Source organism: Myxine glutinosa, chromosome 3 (genome assembly GCF_964187855.1).
Source record: "Myxine glutinosa chromosome 3, kmMyxGlut1.1, whole genome shotgun sequence".
Classification (NCBI taxonomy): Eukaryota; Metazoa; Chordata; class Myxini; order Myxiniformes; family Myxinidae; genus Myxine; species Myxine glutinosa.
The window spans coordinates 38,389,951-38,401,307 of NC_136263.1; the positions used below are offsets into that span (position 1 = coordinate 38,389,951).

General features: G+C 47.3%; 1 protein-coding gene across 6 annotated transcripts in view; it reads right to left on the reverse strand.

Annotated features, from left to right (window-relative positions):
- Positions 1–586: 586 nt before the first annotated feature.
- The window catches only part of KIF11 (kinesin family member 11), a 211,824-nt gene continuing 201,053 nt past the window's right edge, over positions 587–11,357 (reverse strand). For 4 of the 6 annotated variants that reach the window (XM_078773905.1, XM_078773907.1, XM_078773903.1 and 1 more), the window contains exons 23-24: positions 8,525–8,635; positions 587–1,257 (exon numbers count right to left, since the gene is read on the reverse strand). The gene's annotated coding sequence lies outside the window, so the exon portion shown is untranslated. The remainder of the gene's footprint in view (positions 1,258–8,524; positions 8,636–11,357) is intronic. The other 2 variants (XM_078773908.1, XM_078773904.1) reach the window with 1 other exon arrangement.

Below are 11,357 nucleotides of genomic sequence, written 5' to 3' on the forward strand. Positions count from 1 at the left end.
TTGTTAAACTCCCAAAATCCAGGCTATCTACTCATTTGGGCTAACTACTCACCTCTACTCACTTGTTCATCTTTTCTCTAAACTACCTGTGGAACCAGCATAATTTCCAGTCTGTTCAGTCCACATCTTCTCCAGGGTTAAGACAGCTGTACACCACTACCTCTCATCATCCACTATCAATACTTTCCTATCCCAAATCATCCCATTCCCAAGTTCCCCTTTTTTCAAGGTTATTGTGACCACCCTCCCCCCCATCACATTAAAAAATTTGTACATCAATGGTTGGTTTGGTTTGTTCCTCATTTCATTCCTGCCTTCCCCCCTTCCTCTTACCGTGCTTCATTCAGCTTGTTCATTCCCATGAGTTCTTCTCACCCCTCCTCCCCCCTTGATTTCACTCTCATTTCTACTCTTCTGCCATTCTGATCTTGCTCTTCCATGAGCCTCAATAATGCAGACAAAAAAAAAAAAGTATTACCTTCTCCATAAATTTATTAACACAGGAAACCAAATACGTATATCCCCAAAAAACCCAAAAAACTAATCCTGACCACATTGCTCATTCGATTTAAGACTTGCACTCAGATAAATTATTTTTAAAGTTTATTGAGAAATGCAAATTCAAATGCAAAAGACAAATTTATACCATAATACAATTAGATGCTCAGAATCAAAAGAAACCATCCGAAATGCTTATTGGAACAAAGAGATTACCCCCAAAACATTTGGCAATGGTAAAGTACAATGTAAAAGAAAAACTGAAATAATGAATAATATAATAAAAGCCCCACCAACCTCTGAAATATCAAGAACATTTTAAAATTATTACAAAGCACAAATTAATTCAAATATAAAGGAGTATATTATGAAGACAATAGACCAATTAGCACCTAAAATTCCCAGTTATATCAATACTGAAGGAAAACCACGTTTTGTCAGGCACGGTAACAGAAATGCAACGTTGACTACATTCTGCAATATTACAAAACTTTAAGAAACTTCCTTTAAAAACATCAGTATCATTTTGAGACAAAAGTACATCAAAATTCACACCAAAGTTCGGTAAATCAAACAAACACCTGAACTAACAAATGAATAATAAACACGGTTATTATCCATCAACCAGGATTGGGATAGGGGAAACTTGAGAACAGTTTAGTTGCTGACATGGAGAGGAAGCTTTGACTTGGACTGTTGATCTTCAATTGCTTTTCTTAACTTTGGTCGGTTTTCACTCATGTGCCCTTTCGCCTTGTGCTGCATTGAGAAGGGGGAGCGAGGAAGAGGACACGAAGCAGAAAGTTATTTTAAAGACCGACAATGAAAGGTAATTTTGTTTGTATTGCCCCAACAATTGGGGAGAAGATGGTGATCATTTGTAATGAATCACAATTGGATAAAAAACGTCAAGATGTACAGTCGGACCCCACTATTCCACCTTTTGCCTTTCATTCTGTACAGTAACTCGGATACATTCCTGGAAAATGCCGCAAATTGGGAAACTGCAAATGGGGGTCATTGTCTCAATGGAAAAAGGGGGGATTGGTTCCCGAATCACGAAAATCCGCAAATATCGAGGAACAAACCACAAATGGAGGCAAATCCCGTGAATGTCAACGATAATCCGCGAATGTCGATGAAAGCCCCGGACATGGCGAGGAAAACCCGTGAATGTCGATGAAAGTCCAGGACATGGCGAGGCAAAACCCGTGAATGTCGATGAAAGTCCAGGACATGGCGAGGCAAAACCCGTGAATGTCGATGAAAGTCCAGGACATGGCCAGGCAAAACCCGTGAATGTCGATGAAAGCCCCGGCCGGACATGGAAAGGCAAAACCCGTGAATGTCGATGAAAGTCCCGGACAAGGCGAGGCAAAACCCGTGAACCTTTACAGCCAAAACCAAAACCCGTGAACGCTGTTTGCCAAGTTCTCACAATTATCACTGCCTCTCCAAAGTGGACTTGGATGTAATTCTGCAATGCTGCTGAACAAGATTGTCAAATCTGAGGTTTTTTTTTTATTGGACACAGGTTCCAAAAAGCTGAGTGTGAAACGTTTTATCTCCCACTTGGTTGCACCGTTTTTCTCGTTGTCATGTACAACTTCTGCCATTCCGAGATGGCATCCTCAAATCTACACCCTGACAAACCCTGGTTTTTTTTGGGGTTTTTTTGTATACTGAATCGAGGCTCGTGAAAGAGCTGAGAGTCATCGCGAAGTCATCGCGCTTGTCAATTCTGATTGCTAAACAAACAAGAGTGAGGGATGATTGTGGGGAATACACAAATTAAGCTGCCATGGGAGTAAGCATGTCAATACCTCCGTCACTTTGTCCGTTACAAAGTTAATGTACAAACGTACAAACGTATTCAGATCTACATCAGAAAATAAAAGGATCGATATATATATATATATATTTATATATATACACATTAGAAAAAGTACCCGGTGTTGCCGAGTAACAATGAGTCGCTTCCTGACGGGAATATGATATACGCAATCTGGGACCATCACCGAGAGGGAATTTTAAAAACGTCGCAATTACGACGTCGACAATTACTTAATTTGTGTATCGTCGACAATTACTTACGGAGCAGTGGCATATCGAGGAAACATAGGGGCAATACCCCTGGCACTCACCTGGTAGAATAAACAGTATACTACACTGAATAAAGGTATTTTAAACCAATTTCAATGGTTGCTGGAAGACAGGGCAGCATGTAGAATCATACTAACGTAATCATGAGACTTAAAACCCCAAAAAATACAATTTTGGGGGGCAACCCCTCCCCCTCCCACTCCGTGTACCTCCTCAAACATTGGTACATCATGGATGATGAAGGTTGTGGTGAAGTTTCATCGAAATTGTGTGTGCAGGTTCTGAGAAAAAAGCAAATACCTATTTTGGGGGGCAAGCCCCCAACCATAGACCACCTTAGACCCCAATTTTTAAATGCCAGGAACAAACTTTCGTACAACACGGGTGATTAAGGTTGGGGGCTTGCCCCCCAAAATAGGTATTTGCTTTTTTCTCAGAACCTGCACACACAATTTCGATGAAACTTCACCACAACCTTCATCAGAATTGCATGTGTAGTTTCTGAGAAGAAATCAAATACCTATTTTTGGGGGCAGGTTAATACACTGGAAAATACAGTACTCCAAAAACCCAAACCAGCACCTCGCCACCATTAGAGCATTTAAATTGTATCAGGTGTGGCAAAAAATATGAATTGTTGCTCCCTGCTTGCAGGCCCGATGACAGAAGACGCCAATTACATTGTTGACGCCTCCACCCCTACCACGTTTCGAATCCTTTGCATGTCAACACAATGTTCTCTCCACTATGGGATGCTGCTAATGATCTGGATGCAAAGCATGATGTCACAATATCTGCATTGAATGCTGTTTGCCAAGGACATTGTGTCAAAGCTCCTGCTTCCATCCCTGAGGACATCTTCTACCCAACTTTACCTCAAATCTGCACTTGGCAAGCATCAAGGATAAGTGCCAGCAGTGTGCTTGGCACATGGAAGCACAATATCTTCATCTTCAGTACCCATATGCGTTGAGAACCTATCAAATGTGACAAACGACTGCTGACCCCTTCTCCAAAACATCCACACAGTGCTGAAGGTGTTCCTGATCATGTCTATCAACAGCCAGGGTGGGGTGCTTCAGTAAACTTTGACATCTGAAAGAATAGTTTAACATATTGTTCCAGAACTGCATTATTTAGGTCGACTGTGATAAACATAACCATTATTACCTTATCTAAACACTTTCCTGATGCACCACTAGCCTCTATCTTGCATACAAATACTAGAACGACACTCAGTAGAGTGTATAACTCTACCAGACTGAACATTTTACATTTTGTAGCCCAATGATATGCCAAACTTTTGAATCCAGACCTTCAACAAAATCGAATCAATTCATCCTTGTCAAACATCCAACCTGTCCACTAGGTTTTATCCGAATACATTCATAACTTTTTGAGATATCCGGCTCACAGACGGACGGACAGACAGGTGAAAAAAACAACCTCCGTCCACCTTTAGTGGCAGAGGTAAAGAACCGCCTTTAGAGGACATTTTTCGCCGCAGAGCAGGAGTTAGCCTTTTTTGGGCACCGTGGTCCCCTTTTTGAAGCAATGTTTTATGGTCGGATGCCCTTCCTGCCGCCAATCCTGTTAGTCACCTCTTGCAACACACAGGGAATTGCAAGTGAACTGGTACTCAATTTGCCGACCTCAGAAGGATGGCAGGCTGAGTCAACCCTCCTGGCGTTAATTCAGCAATCGACCGGGATTCGAACCCAGGATCCTAGGATCCCAAGCTGGCACCCCAACCGCGAAGCCATGACTGCAGATCAAGTAAATACATCAAGCACAGCAACACTGAGGGAAATATATGCAAGTGCGTTGAACCTGAGGACAGAAATGAATGCCATTCCATCTCAGACAATACCATGGCCACCTACATCTTATCACCTGGCATTGGATACAGCTGAGAAACTCGTTCATGTAAAGGTGTTTAATGTTCTTGCCTGGATGAGTGGTCTATCTTATGAGCCAGAAGAAAAGGAATTTGTCAAAGTTGCAGATGAGCAGCAAAGACGCATGCTATCCATAGCGCAATACATCATTTACTTGGCATGAAATGGCAGGAAAGCAATGCCAAAACATTCATCACGAGCGATGGCAGTGAGGCACTTGACGGGGTCTGTGCAGCGAATTGGGCTTTTGAATGGTTTTGATCATTCAACTTCGCACACTGCCGTCCTGGAGCACGATACAGCGTTGGCAAAAGAAGGGCTTCAACAAGGAGACACCACTCATCCCACCTGTCTGCAGCAAGGTGTATTCACAACCCGTGTGTGGGATAATAACGACTTCGGTGAAGAGACGTTGTCCGGCAAAGGAACAACACATAACACAAAAATGGAATTGCCATCCAACACGAGCCGTCCACAGAAGAAAGGTCACCTTCCCTCAAAGTATGAAGAAAACTATGGAAAGATCACTGGCAGCCCCAGTGAAGAAACTGGTTCCATTCTTTGGAAAAAATAAGGCCAATCCAAAAAAAAGACGGAGTGCAGATCTCGCTTCAAAAGGACTTCCATAGAGGAGCGGCAGATGCAGCAACACACATTGATTATGGGTACTTAATCACGAAATACCCAGTTACTGACAGTCACCCGCTGCTCCCAGGTTGGACAGGATACAACCAGAAGCTTGTTAATCACGTTCCTCAAAAGGCGACCATCGACTACCTTCCCATAGTAGATGCCACGCCAAATGAGCTAAATACAGTGAACACTGTCTTGCACAGAAGTGTCGATGCAGCAAACTCACTCCATCTGGATGCAATTGCTGTCGTCATTCACCACCAAGCCTTATATGCAAAAGCTCAGGTTATTAGATGGCAAACACCTGTGTTTACTGAGAAGATCGTCTTAAGGTAGGGGGCTTTCCATACCGCCATGATCTTCCTTGCTTGCATAGGAAAGCGGTTTGGAGATGGTGGGCTGGAGTACATCCTTATTGAATCCGAAGTATTGGCACCTGAATCAGTGAATGGAGTGATGAACGGAAGGCACTATAACAGAAGCTTGTGCTGTCACAAACTGTTGGTAGAGGCCTTACACTGTTTCCTTTGGCAGAATTTCCTCCAGTCTCGGACAGAAGACGATGTAAACCGTTACGTGGCAATCATTATGCAGCTACAAGCATCATTTCCATCGCAACAATACACAGATACAGTGGATGGTGCTGACTTCCGCTCCATGCCAGAGACCTATTCAAAGTTTGTTGAAGAGAAGAAAAAGGCAAATGCAACATTTGCATTCTGGTGTACATACATTGAGATGATGGAAACACTTCTTCAATTCATCCGGAGTTCTCGAGAGGGCAACTGGCCATTACACTTGTCATCAATAAGATCAATTATGCCATGAATGTTCTTGTATAACAGGCACAACTATGCACGTTATCTGCCTGTGTACTGGATGGAGATGCAGGATTTGCCAAATTCCCACCTAGGCATTCACGAACAGTTCCAGCAAGGTAATTCTTCAGTGCAGATACAGAACCTATTTGGATTTGCTGGTATTCCCTGTGACATAACAATCGAACAGACTGTGAAACAAGGATTCCAACACGCGTGGTGGACTCAAAGGATTCACAGTCAACAAAGGAGCAGTCAACAGGTGGACAACGGGTCACCATGAACGAGCGTCGATTACATGCCAGTGTGAGGAAATGGCGGGGAAAAGCCAATGAGCTTTGATGAGGAAAGATTTGACGGTGGGTCGTAGGACAAGGGATGAGGAGGATGTACAACGGATTTGTGACACAATTTCAAATCTCACCAATCCATTTGAAGACCTGGAAGAATCATCAGAAATAGTTAATCTTGCCTCTGGCATAGTGGCCTCACCTGAGGTATCAAGAGACTTACTTTTTGCAGAAGAAAAGGAAGATGCTGCATTTGTTAAATACTGTGAGGAAAGGCTCCAAAAAGATGACAAGACTTTGCAGGACAATACAGTGGTCAAAGCTGAAAACATTCAGTGACATGTCAAGGACGGTTGTAACAAAAGTGAAGGGGAAAGAGCAACAGGGACCTCCACATTGAAAAGGAGCAACAGGGACCTCCACCCTCCACATTGAAAAGCAACAGGGACCTTTTCGAAAGACTTACCATCATTGGAAAAGTGAGAAACATTGACCTGCAGAACATGATGACCTACTCACTTGGCCCGTTGTCACTAGCGATTGCAAAAAAAGATGGCTGCCTCGTAAAGACAAACAAGGCAAAACTCCTGCATACGTTGGATTTACATGTACCAAATGAAGAAGTTGATGCAGAGCCACCACTGGAGCCTCCAAAAGGTGGTGTGTGGGTTATTGATGGCATGGCACTTCTGCAGGCTAACCACAAGGATTTGCCACACACTTTCGGGCAGTTTGCTGAGAAGATACTAAGACAGCTGATCACCATTGCCTTGAAGAATCCGTCTCAGTGTGTTCACTTTGTCACCGACACCTATCCAGAAGTCAACAGATGATATGTGCATGATATGCAGTTGGGGCGATTTTTTACGCCTTTTCTCGAGACATCGTCGCAATTCACCCCTTTCCCAGAGGCCGCCATTGCTGGATAAATATAGCGCTTGTTGTGACAACACTGGCTGATGGTTGGCTGGGTGTAAATACTACGACGCCACACGACCAACAACTCACTGCACCCGCGACGGCTACGCTATAAGAAAATAGTGCTGATTATTCACGGAAATTACTTCGTGTTGGATAAAATTCATGATTCGAACTTTTTTAAATGATGAGAAAATATGTTTCTGAAATGTATTCAAGCAAAGATAAGTTGCACCCTTTTAATGGAATGAAAGTGAACGAAAGCTAAGACCTGCTCATGGCCTAGGTGGCTTGCTTAAGATCTCAAGGTCTTGAGTTTGAGCCCCTGTCGTGTTGTAAAATAACATTAGGTGGGTTGGCTTAGCCTGTCATCTTTCAGAGGTCTGCAAAGTGAGTACCAGTTTACTGGAAACAGGGGGGGCACTGCATCAGCGGCACAGCCGCACTGCCAACAATGATGCAAACCAGCAGCCACAGGCTACATACGAAATATAGTAATAATTACTCCCGCCAGGGAGTAATGCATTCGATCGTATCCGTCCGCGTGTGTGTGTGTGTGTGCGTGTGCGTGTGCGTGTGCGTGTGTGTGTGTGTGTGTGTGTGTGTGTGTGTGTGTGTGTGTTCGTATGTTCGTGAACAGGATATCTGGAAAAGTTCAGAACGGATTTGGATGAAAGTTGGTGCAATGATTGCCTTGGGATAAGGAAGAATTGATTAGTTTTTGGTGAAGCTCAGGATATTATTCCGGATCCAGGAATTTTTTTACCATTGGAAGATAGGGCTCAGCAGCAGCCACCCATGGTGGGAGCATGCGCGCTACTGAGTGACGTTCTAGTTACTCCCGCGATGGAGTAATGCATTCGATCGTGTCCGTCCATGCATGTGTGTGTTCGTATGTTCGTGTTCGTATGTTTGTGAACAAGATATCTGGAAAAGTTCTGAACGGATTTGGATGAAAGTTGGTGGGATGATTGCCCTTGGGATAAGGAAGAATTGATTCGTTTTTGGTGAAGCTCAGGATATTATTCCGGATCCAGGAATTTTTTTGAAGGATTTTTTACCATTGGAAGATAGGCTCAGCAGCGGCAGGAATATGCGCTCTACTGAGTGGCGTTCTAGTTATCTTTCTTTCGCAGTATATACTTGCACCAAGTTTAGTCAAAATCACTTCAGGGATCACAAGTTAACGTGGCAACGAAAAACTGCTCACACATGCACGGGACATAATGATCGCATACCTGTGTCTTTGTGTTCTAGTTTAGCAATAATTCTGCACACCATCACTGCCCCGACAAACTTAAACCCATGCCTATCACAGCCTGTGTGTATCCTCTGAGTGTGATGGCAAGACAGGCACAGACCCTACCTTGAAGAATGGAATCCCAGTGAGTGAATGGAGTGGCTCATCACAAGCAGACAGCTGGTCCCAAGTCTCGCTCTCCACGTCACTGACATGGCTTTGCATCGAATCTTGTTCCTTTAGCAAATAAGAAACAAACATTAAAAAAACATGCACAACTAGAACGCCACTCAGTAGAGCGCATACTCCAGCCGTGGGTGGCCGCTGTTGAGCCCCCATGTTCCAATGGTAAAAAATCCTTCAAAAAAATTCCTGGATCCAGAATAATATCCTGAGCTTCACCAAAAACTAATCAATTCTTCCTTATCCCAAGGGCAATCATCCCACCAACTTTCATCCAAATCCGTTCTGAACTTTTCCAGATATCTTGTGTACATACGTACACACACACACACACACACACACACACACACACACACACACACACACACACACACACACACACACACACACACACACACACACACACACACACACACACAACTCCCTAGTGGGAGTAACAATCTGTCACGACCAACCCACCTTGTGTACCTTTAAACCATACTCTTCAACCAAACAATTGGCTTGGGTGGGGAGTGCAGCATTATGGAGTGTACATGGAACAAACTTTGATTTTAGTATCACCAGCAAAGGTAACAGGCGTTGCCGGGGAACGCAGAGCCACTTTGCTGATGGGAATATCGAGAGGTGGGGAGAGAGAGGGGAGGAGGCGGGAAAGAGAAGGGGGGAGGAGCAGAAGGGAAGAAGAAGAAGGGGAGGAAAAAGAGGGGAGGGGAAGAGGGGAAGAAGGGAGGGGAAAAGGGAGAGGGGAAGAGGGAGAGGGGAGCAGGGAGAGAGGGGAGGGGGAGAGGGGAGCAGGGAGAGAGGGGAGGGGGAGAGGGGAGCAGGGAGAAGAGGGGAGGGGGAAGAGGGGAGGGGGAAGAGGGGAGGGGGAAGAGGGGAGGGGGGAAGAGGGGGAGGGGGAAGAGGGAGGGGAGAGGGGAGGGGGAGAGGGGAGGGGGAGTGGGAGAGAGGGGAGGGGGAGAGGGGAGGGGGAGAAGAGGGGAGGGGGAGAGGGGAGGGGGAGGGGAGGGGGAAGAGGAGAGGGGAAGAGGGGAGGGGAAGAGGGGAGGGGACAGGGAGGGGAAGAGGGGAGGGGAAGAGGGTGGGGGAAGAGGGGAAGAGGGTGGGGAAGAGGGGGAGGGGGCAGGGATAGGAAGAGGAGAGGGGAAAGGTGAGTATGGGGGGAGGATAATGGGGAGGGGGAGGGATAATGGGGAGGGGGTGGAAATGGAGGGGAAGGGGTGGAGGAGGGGAAGGGGTTGTTGACAGCAGGACACTACGCACAGACGCACCACGAGCCGAGCTCCTTTGATATATTTGACTAGGAAAGAGTACCCATCCCAAGTGACGGGAAAAGCTAGCAGAGGCTCCCCCCCTCCCTTTTATCCCCTCCGTCCCCTACTCTCTCTCCCCTCCGTCCCTACTCTCTCGCTCTCCCCCTCCGTCCCCTACTCTCTCTCTCACCCTCCGTCCCCTACTCTCTCTCTCCTCCGTCCCCTACTCTCTCTCTCCCCCTCCGTCCCCTACTCTCTCTCTCCCCCTCCGTCCCCCTACTCTCTCTCTCTCCCTCCGTCCCCTACTCTCTCTCTCTCCCCTCCGTCCCTACTCTCTCTCTCTCCCCTCCGTCCCCTACTCTCTCTCTCACTCCCCGTCCCCTACTCTCTCTCTCTCCCCTCCGTCCCCTACTCTCTCTCTCTCTCCCCTCCGTCCCCTACTCTCTCTCTCTCCTCCGTCCCCTACTCTCTCTCTCTCCCCTCCGTCCCCTACTCTCTCTCTCTCCCCTCCGTCCCTACTCTCTCTCTCCCCTCCTCCGTCCCCTACTCTCTCTCTCTCCCCCTCCGTCCCCTACTCTCTCTCTCTCTCCCCTCCGTCCCCTACTCTCTCTCTCTCCCCTCCGTCCCCTACTCTCTCTCTCTCCCCTCCGTCCCCTACTCTCTCTCTCTCCCTCCGTCCCCTACTCTCTCTCTCTCTCCCTCCGTCCCCTACTCTCTCTCTCTCCTCCGTCCCCTACTCTCTCTCTCTCCCCTCCGTCCCCTACTCTCTCTCTCTCCCTCCGTCCCCTACTCTCTCTCTCTCCCCTCCGTCCCCTACTCTCTCTCTCTCCCCTCCGTCCCCTACTCTCTCTCTCTCCCCTCCGTCCCCTACTCTCTCTCTCTCTCCCCTCCGTCCCCTACTCTCTCTCTCTCCCCTCCGTCCCCTACTCTCTCTCTCTCCCCTCCGTCCCCTACTCTCTCTCTCTCCCCTCCGTCCCCTACTCTCTCTCTCTCTCCCCTCCGTCCCCTACTCTCTCTCTCTCCTCCGTCCCCTACTCTCTCTCTCTCCCCTCCGTCCCTACTCTCTCTCTCTCCCCTCCGTCCCCTACTCTCTCACTCTCCCCTCCGTCCCCTACTCTCTCTCTCTCCCCTCCGTCCCCTACTCTCTCTCTCTCCCCTCCGTCCCCTACTCTCTCTCTCTCCCCTCCGTCCCCTACTCTCTCTCTCGTCTCTCTCTCCCTCTCCGTCCCCTACTCTCTCTCTCTCCCCTCCGTCCCCTACTCTCTCTCTCTCTCTCTCCTCCGTCCCCTACTCTCTCTCTCTCTCCCCTCCGTCCCCTACTCTCTCTCTCTCTCCCCTCCGTCCCCTACTCTCTCTCTCTCCCCTCGTCCCCTACTCTCTCTCTCTCCCCTCCGTCCCTACTCTCTCTCTCTCCCCTCCGTCCCCTACTCTCTCTCCTCTCCCCTCCGTCCCCTACTCTCTCTCTCTCTCCTCCGTCCCTACTCTCTCTCTCTCTCTCTCTCCCCTCCGTCTCCTACTCTCTC